Source organism: Sturnus vulgaris, chromosome 10, assembly GCF_052056855.1.
Source record: "Sturnus vulgaris isolate bStuVul1 chromosome 10, bStuVul1.hap1, whole genome shotgun sequence".
NCBI lineage: Eukaryota > Metazoa > Chordata > Aves > Passeriformes > Sturnidae > Sturnus > Sturnus vulgaris.
This window is the reverse complement of record NC_142252.1, coordinates 17,618,644-17,624,782: the sequence shown is the minus strand read 5'-3', so window position 1 is coordinate 17,624,782 and position 6,139 is coordinate 17,618,644. Positions and strand designations below refer to the sequence as shown.

At 44.1% G+C, this 6,139-nt stretch overlaps 1 long non-coding RNA gene across 1 annotated transcript; it reads left to right on the top strand.

Annotated features, from left to right (window-relative positions):
- Window positions 1-171: 171 nt before the first annotated feature.
- LOC148222689 (uncharacterized) lies at window positions 172-5,961 on the top strand. Its single transcript, XR_015805602.1, has 2 exons — window positions 172-578; window positions 2,177-5,961. It is a non-coding gene; the product is annotated as an uncharacterized LOC148222689 (long non-coding RNA).
- The last annotated feature ends 178 nt before the right edge of the window (window positions 5,962-6,139 follow it).

Below are 6,139 nucleotides of genomic sequence, written 5' to 3'. Positions count from 1 at the left end.
GGGCCGCGCTCCCCGGAGCGGCGGCGGCGAACGGAGAGCGGCCCTCGCTCGGTGCCGAGGTCGCACCGCGGGGGGGGGGACTCGGCCCGAGCAGGGAAGGAAAGGGAAAGGCCCCCCAACCTCCAGGAGCTGTTACGGGGTGGGCTCGGGGCTCGGAGGGGATGCGGCTGGGGCAGGCGGGGGTGCGGGGTCCCAGCGGCTCCTCACTCCGGGACCCGCTGTTCTGTCGGGAAAACTCCCCATGTGTTCCTGTTTCGTCAATATCAAAAGGTCAAACACTTCTCGAGCGCCCGGTGTGAGCGCCAGGGTGGTGTGGCCGCCGTTCCTGGGGAGCTGAACATGGAAAGGGCAAGATGGGAAAACCCCCGGGCTTTCCAGGATGGATTTGCAGAAGAGGCTGAGCAGCCGCGGAGACCTGGGGAAGGTGAAGTCTCGGAGCAGCAGCTTTATAGAGGAGTATCTCCACACCTGTAAGATGTCCCCGATTTCCCGCTCTAGGCTGTGATCCCCTTTGGGGAGCTGTGGACAGATGTCTTCCTGCAGTAGCACAGCTACTAGCAAAAGGGGCTGAAATCACGGTTTGTACCACTATCCCAGACAGTTGTTTTTTCCCATGAAAGCTTACTCTACCTACTGCAGGCATTTGGCAGCCTAGGGAGTTTTTGAGAAGCAGAATATTTGCTGATAAAACTCACAGTAGTGGCAAACTGCTGTTGTGAAGGACGAAGGTTTGAGATCTGATCTTGTTCTCTCATCTCCTGCTGAGCTTGCAGTTATTAAAGTAAGCTTCTGTATTTATATTATGTGACTAGTATGATTGCATACACCACAGAGAAATTAGGACTTCAAAAAGCCATTCCACATCATGAATGGCACAGTTAATGTATGTGTTTTTTTAGAAAATGGTCTGAATTGTTTCTTGCTTATTTTGCTGAAAATCAGAGCAAAGCTTAGATGGGAATGTGAGGAGTTAAGTTGTATATGGTAAGGAAAATCAGGCCTGTCCTGTGAAGTGTCCAATTTTGCCAGAGTATGAAACAGTAAAATTAAGAGCTTGATATCAAGTATATGGGAATATAGCTGAATTCAGCTATTCTTGGAGACAGTAGTTGCCTGGATACCTTGAATCCTACCAAAAATAAAAATTTTGAAATTGGGAATGGATGCAAATTGGCCAGTGAACAGCCATGAACACTGGGTACCAGCCAAGTCCATGTAACCATGGCAGGGGAGGCAAAGCCAAACCTGGAAATCTCTTTGATTGAGTTAGCTAATTGCCATCACTGTAACGTGCTGTGACAGCCCTCCTGCCAGCTGAAGACACACTTTAGACCTGGAGAATTATTGTGACATGTAACAATAATCTGAGAGATGAGCTGTGCATGCAGGAGATTCCTCAGGAGAGAAAGAGGATTTCTTAAGTGGCTTGTTTTTCTCTACTACCTGCAGATCTTGCAGGTTTCTTGTAATGCAGGATCTCTTAGTGGGGTTTTTGAATGTATGGGGCACACTGTGTTTGTGTTTAGTTTTTTGACTGGCTTGTGATTTGATCTCCCTAACTTATTAAATTGCTCTACATCATGAATTCCTGTTGTATAAGGTATGGAAAACCATACTTAACTGTTTCTGAGCAGGGCAGATAACAAGGTAAACCAGTGATATGATAATGAAGTATATTTCCAAATGTGAAATGCATATTGCTGCTATTCACAGCATGCATGCTACTTCTTGTGGGGCTTTTTTCCAGTTCAAGATCACTCCTAAGGTGAAACTGTACCTGAAAGAAGGAGTGGGTTCCTGCTGCCATTTAAGCTGTAAAGTCTAGTGTTACTGATTTTAGTGGGACTGCAGTGTTCTTTGGATATGGATGAATTTCTGAATCTGAGGTTGCCTTACCCAGAGCTCTTGGCCACCATGGTCTGACTAGACTGAGTTTTCTCCCAACACAGCTCACTGCAATGGGCACACACCTCAGTGCACAGCCAAACTGCCCCAATTCCCATATCCACATGCCTGAGCCTACAGATGGAGATGGGCACTTGCGTGATGTATGTGCCATCCAAATCTCACCATTTCTGAACAAAACCAGATGCTTTATAAAGCAAGAAGCAGCATGAGGCCACCAAAAAGTGTAAGTTACCTGAATTGTCCTTGTTACATGTTTCTTTTTGTACAGCTCCCTGCAGGATGGAGCTCCAGGTCAGAGCAGGGATACCCAGCTCTGCTGCTTGTGAAGGTGACACATGCACTCGGTGACACAGATGAGAAGGAAATTTCATTGTGCAATGTGCACGCAGCATAATCACCGTGACCAGGGTAAATGATGACTTGTTTCATTTATTTTAAGGCTGACACACTTGCCTTGTTTTGTTGTGCGAGCCAATGATGTTTTATCTTCTGATGTGAACCCCAGGAAAATGAGGCTGTGATTTGATTTTTTTAAAACCAACTGTGTCAAGTGCATAACTGAATATAACACTGAGCTGATTTACACTGACCTGAGCTCTCTCCTTGAGCAGACAAATAAGTCTCATGTTCGGTCAAAGCAGAATCCATTTAGTGTAATCCCCTGGCTGAGAACTTCCACTTAGAGCACTTTCTGAGGAAGACGCCCAAAGTTTTATGAAGGATAACAACAACCTGAGGCAGCTTGGCCTGGACATGTCTTTCTAACCACATCTTTTTGGCAGCTCCTTTGTGCCACCAAATCATCATATATTGAGGGAACAGCCATAGGGTGATTACAGTCATGGCCCTTTGCCTGCAATCTGACCCCATGGTTAAGAGAGATCAAAGTCCATGAACTACCTGCACAAGGAGATTTAATGCCACTCTAGGCATCCAGAGGTGCAGCTCCAATGGTCTGCTCCTGTTGTGCTGTTCAGCTGATAGAGTTGGAATGTCTCTGTCAGCCCATTATGGTTTTTTTTGCACTGAAAGAAGCACAGAGGAAGTAAACAGTGGGAGTCCTCCTGTAGGTGTCCGAGCAATTTAACCTGCAGTGACACAGCACCAATATCAAAAGATTGTTGTTGATAGGTTGCAGGGAAGGGTGTTCACCTTCTATTAAGTTTTTCATCCTTCCTGCATTACACAAGAGGTTAACTTGTTAACTACACCCAGTTCAAGGCACTGTTAGGAGCAGTTTTCCATATGACAGCATCTCTTGGAGGGAGCAGGACAGCTTTATGTGACAAAGCAAAATCAGGTCAGAGAGTCTAAGGAAATCTCAGAATTTCTCATGTGCTCTGCCATTTTCTGGCAGGCCTGAATAAACTGAGACTTTCCAGGACACCTAAAAGGCAACAGATTTCTAGGCTTCTATATTTTTTTTTAACTAATAAGTACTGAGATACATATAGTAAAAGCAAGGCATTTTAAGTAATATGAGTTAGCAAATAGGAGGGCAATAAAAATTGACATAGCTAGTTGTTTTTTTATGGACATTTTTTAGTTGAGAACTTCTGTAATACAAGGTACGATGTTTGTAACCAGAATTATTTGAAACTTTCCCAAGCTGTAATCCACACAGTGCCATCACAGCTTCGTGATTAAAACCTACACCTGTGAACTGTAAGCAGCTTTCCATTCTCACTACAAAGAATTACAGGTCATTTCTAGAATCTAGAAGACTGCGACACAATTATTTCCCTATCCCAGTGATTTTCTGTACATGCCATCTGTAATTGTTCAGTGTAATAAAAATCAGCCATCCCAATGCAGAGCACATATTTTAGTATTAGTATACCAAACAATAATTTAAGTTACTTATATTGGAGGTAGAGCCTTTTGCCTTGAAGGTAGGCACACTGCAGCTGTGCAAAGCAAGAACAGTAAGATGGCTCTTGCCTCCTGTCATGTTACACAGATTCAGCCTTTTCTGCTCCTCCTTGTGGCAACAGCAAACTGATTCTTGGGTTCATGGCTGTACCACCTGGCCAATAATACTGTCCTGACTGTAACCTCCATGCAGGACACTGGCTGCCTGCATCACTACAGTGGGGCAGGTCTCAGGGAAAACATGCATTAACATTAACCACATCTCTATGTGACAGTGCTGGGTTTAAATGGGTTTATTCTCATATTTTACCTCCTTTTATAACTCTGCAGAGCAGCAGCTGTGTCTGCTGTTTCTGGGATGCTTAGCCCAGGACACTGAGCAGGTGTGGGGTCTTTGGTGGCAGATCCCACCCAGTATTGGTCACTGAGTGTGAGTGAGCAGAATGGGACAGCCCAGGAGAAGATGTCACCTTCCTTTTCAGAGGCCAAAGAGGGATGCAGCTCTCAGCAGCAGCCTTTTTCACCACTCTTTGGAGCTCTTCTGTGGAACCAAAACTGTTGAAAGGAAAATAGGCTGTCATGGTTTAACCCCAGCTGGCAGCTGCCCACATCCAGTGGGATGGGGAACAAAGGAAAATGGGGTCTTCCCCTTTATAGTTTGATGGCAATTAGGATGTACTGTGCACAGGTATCTGGCTAGAGCCTTACAGCCCTGTGGGTCTGTTGTGCCTGGCCATCTGATCCACAGACCTGGCTGTCTCTCTCCTCCACCTGGCTGGAGGCAGGGCCCCTCTAGTACTGGTCTTAGGATTCCCTGCTTCTTTTAAAAATGGATTCGAATTTTTTCCATAGGATCAGGAGTAAGATCAGCTCTTCCTCTCTGTGTGGGGAACTTCCCACTGGAGAATGGAGCAGCAGTTTTCCTGGAAGAACCCCTGTTTTTGATTGTTTTTTCTTTGTTTCACAACCAGCAATTCTATCATACCATAAACCAATGTAATAAAGTACAAGAGAATCAACCTTAGCCCAGCCTCCAAAGGTGATAAACAGCACAAAGGCAACTTGGACACCAAGGACATCATCACATGACACAAACCTGAGAACAAGCCCAACAACTCTGAGAACAAAAAAACAGTGACCACTGACTATTAAATTAATATAATGAATGCTTGTAACAAATCTGTTTTACACACTGTGGTCAGATCTGTTGTTATCTCAACCTTTGTGTCCCACATTGGGCACCAAAAAGGTCTGTCACAATTTAACACCATCCAGCAATTAGGTACCATGCAACTGCTCATTCACCACCCTCACTTCCTGCTGAGATGGGGAGGAGGATGGGAAAAAAAGGGCAAAACCCATGGGTTGAAGTAAGAACAATTTAATAATTGAAATAAAAAATAATACTACAACTGTAATGAAAAGATGACAAAGGGAGTGAGAAATAAAACCCAGTAGAGACAGGTGATGCACACTAACAGCTGCTCAGTGCATCCTGACTGATGCCCAGAATGTCCCCAAGCAGCAATCAGTGGCTCCTGGCCAGCTTCCCCCATGTCTGTGCTTGGCACAGTGTTTGGAATGTCCCTGAGGCCAGTTCAGGCCAGCTGTCCCAGCCCTGCTCCCTCCCAGCTCCTCGTACACCTGCCCACTGGCAGAGCATGGGAAACTGGAAAACCTTTCACTTTGAACAAGCAGTACTCAGCAACAACTAAAATATCAGTTATTCTCTCACTAACTCCAAAACACAGCCCTGGACCAGCTACTAGGAAGAAAGTTAACTCCCAGCTGAAACTTGACACAGATTAAGGTTTTAAAACACAGCAGGACTCCAGATGTGTTTTATTAATTACTGCTATAATAAAAACCATGGTGTATTCAACCAGAATATCCATGTTTGTTTTAATGTGAATTCATTGTATAATCAACAGGTTTTAAGCTAACATCAAACGTCTCAAAATTGCTTTTAGAATCTAGGCTCTCTTCCAAGAAATTCAGTTGGATCACATAAAAATAAATATCAAAGCTCCAGTTATTAATTTCTGCAATATTGATTTTTTTAACAGCATTCAGTAGTGTATATTATTTACCTCCAAGGCATTTGTGTGTAAAAATCTCTATTTGGAACTTAACTGTACAAGAAGCTGAAGTATCTGTTGAAAATATACTTTGTGTAAAAGATGATAGTTCAGAACTTAATCAATTGCCATTGATTGTTCAGTAAACACTTTCTACTCAGCACAGCTGAGCTTTTTACAAACAGAACACAGACAATTCCTGATCTGCTTGAAAAGGATTATCAACAGCAATGAATTTACCTGTGATAGTGCACTGGTCGATATGTCAATATCAACAAGTT